Raw genomic sequence first — 3,196 nt, forward strand, 5'->3', positions numbered from 1 at the left:
AAATAATTGGGTGGAGAGAAAAATTTGCACGAGTAAAAATAAACTTATGTCTGTAATTTAATTATTTTAATAATAGTAATAATAAAAAACGTAATTATATACTGCAAAGATTATAAAATATATAATGTTAATGATTAAAGACATAATATAATAAATAAAGAATAATATTAGAAAGAAAAAAATTGTTAAAGTAATCAGAGAGAAAAAAAAATCTTTTATCTAAATACTTGTTTAATTATTTAAATTATTACGATTGCACATTACATTTATATTGAACGATACTTACCTTCATAGTATGCTGTAATAAATGAGTTAAAATCGATCAAAACACACGGCTTGTTTAAATATTATAATAAATGAGTAATGAAACATACAAGGAATAGGAACAAAATTGAAGTAATTAGGAGAGAGAAAAATTTGCACGAGTAAAAATAAACTTATGTCTGTAATTAAATTACTTTAATAATAGTAATAATAAAAAATGTAATTATATACTGCAAAGATTGTATATAATGTGTATGATTTAATAGACATAATATAATAAATAAKAAATAAGATTAGAAAGAAAAAAATAAAGCTTATATGTAAATACTTATTTAATTATTTAAATTATTACGATTGCACATTACATTTATATTGAACAATACTTACCTTCAAAGCATGCTGTAATGAATGAGTTAAAATCAATCAAAACAAATTGTTAAATTTACAATTGTTTACTATTTGTAATACTAAATTGTTTAAATATTACAATATAATAAATGAATAATGTAACATACAAGGAATAGAAACAAGATCGAAATAATTGGATGGACAGAAAAATTGGCACGAGTAAAAATAAACTTATGTCCACTTAAAGTAAAGTCTGTTAAAGTATACAAGTTTAGGCGGATTCTGTGCCCGCGAAACTTTATTCGAATCGAATTGAATTTCCCGCGTGTGCCTTCGGGCAAATAACTTTTGCCCAATTAGAAAAAGTTTCGTCGAGTATCGAACCTTCGTTTCTGATCGGGTTCAATTATTCTGTTATATAAGTAAAACGCTCGTAAGTTATATTATTTATGAAATAAATGAAAATGAAGAAAGATGGAGAAAGAGAGAGAGAGAGAGAAAAAGAAAGAATTAAAATAATATTGTTTGAAGTATATTTTAAAAGTTCATTGACATAGTATGAACTTTCGCATACTTTTCATTCAATTATTTCTTTTTTTGTATTTTTTGTATGAACATATCAGACACATCATATAAACTAACTCATGTACACTGACTATAAATCAAATTTGATTGGGACAGATTTACTGTCGGACAAGAGAACAATCCGAAATAATGCGAAACAATTCTAAAACCAGAACACCATTCCGATTTGACGGAAATCACGTGATTTATTTATTGATTTTTCACACTTTCCCTTCTAGTTTTCTTCTTTCTTATTATTATTTTCTTTTTCCATGATAAATTTTGATTATGATCGAATATTTATCGTAAGATACACGCTAACGCTATCGAATTATTTCTTAACTCCTGTTTGGTGATAGATGTCAACCTAAAACGAGTGCATGAAATCATTCTATAGATCTTTAGAAATGTCGTGCTGAGTTTATTCATATTTCTCACGCAATTTCTTTCAATATTCTTACACGAATTTTTTCTCTAATCGACGATCCGTCTATCGAATAGTTGTGTAATCTATTTATACCATAAATTTCATTTCAAATCCTATTTTTGTATTTTTTTTATGATTTCAACGAGCTCAAAATTATTTCTTTAAATTATTGTGTATGCATTTTATTCAAAATCTTTGATCAACCATCGTTGAATCGATCTATTTTTTCCCCCGTTTTTTTTTTATAAATGCAATAAGTTTGAAAATTATTTTTTTAGGATTTTTCTAACACATTCGATGATCAAATTTTAATTGAAACTACTTAATCAATTATCATTGCATTGATATTAATTTTGTATTTTTATGCTTTATAAATTCAATCAAATGAAAATCATATTTTAAGATTGTTTCCATGCTTTGTTTTTTTATAACTATAACATATCATTGAAATTATTTAAAGAGTTATAGGAAAGATTGTACACTTTTCACGATAATATTTTATTCGAGATACCAATTCGATTACAATGTAAATACGTGTTGAGAAAATATGAAAGAGAAAATTTGATGTATAACCGGATACGCAAATCATACCAAATACCATTATTTTTCGAACAATAAAATGTGATCTGCAACAATATGCAACTGAATTTCCTTGTCGAACTGAAATCATTAAAATCATAATATTATAAACAAAACACAAAACATTTACATAATATACCAAATCTATAAAATACAATTAAAATTTCGATTTTAACAATTGCATTTGTATCTCTGATTTTTTTTTCTATCAAGAAAAATAATTAGTTTTACATAAGTATCCCCATACAAGAAATTGATTTAACAGACAAAATTCTAATAACCGTTAATATTTTATTAATATGATGGGGAATTACACTTTCCCTCCCCCTCTCCGCTACCCATACATGAAATATATTCGTATTGATATTTTGAAATAATTTAGTTTGGCCAGTAATCGATTCCAATCAAGTTGCATATCGTCCGATTGGTTGAAATCGAGGAAGGCAGGGAAAAAGCTGGTCTAATGAAATTTGGATTGCGCGTTTATATTCTGGCAAAACGATTTGTAATACCGATCGAAATACTAAAAGAGAGAGAGAGAGAGAGAATGAGAGAGAGAGAGAGAGAGAGAGAGAGAGAGAGAGAGAGAGAGAGAAGGAAAGAGATTCATAGGAAAACTGAAATTCTGGCCTTTACAGAAATACATAGGACACATAAAAACACACAAACACACACACAGACACACATAGACACATATAAAGCACTTTCCTCGTTTCAATCGGGTTTTATTTATACTTCTCACGCTATTTCTTCCAATAATCGAGTGTCACGTGAACTATAGCAAAGAGTTATTCTGGATCAGGGCCAATTGCGGTGCTATAAACAGGATAAAAACGGAATATTCCGAAAGACACTACGAGATACGAGCTTTCATTTGACCGACTAAATAAATCGGTAAAAAAGAAAGCAGCAGCAGCAGCAGCAGTAGTAGTAGCAGCAGCAGCTGCAAACGTAAACGGATCTTCGATCGTTTTAGGAATTATCAACGATCCAAATACGTTTTATATACATACT

The sequence above is a fragment of the Polistes canadensis genome, unplaced genomic scaffold, assembly GCF_001313835.1.
Source record: "Polistes canadensis isolate GaletaPanama2010 unplaced genomic scaffold, ASM131383v1 scaffold_198, whole genome shotgun sequence".
In the NCBI taxonomy this organism is placed as follows: Eukaryota; Metazoa; Arthropoda; class Insecta; order Hymenoptera; family Vespidae; genus Polistes; species Polistes canadensis.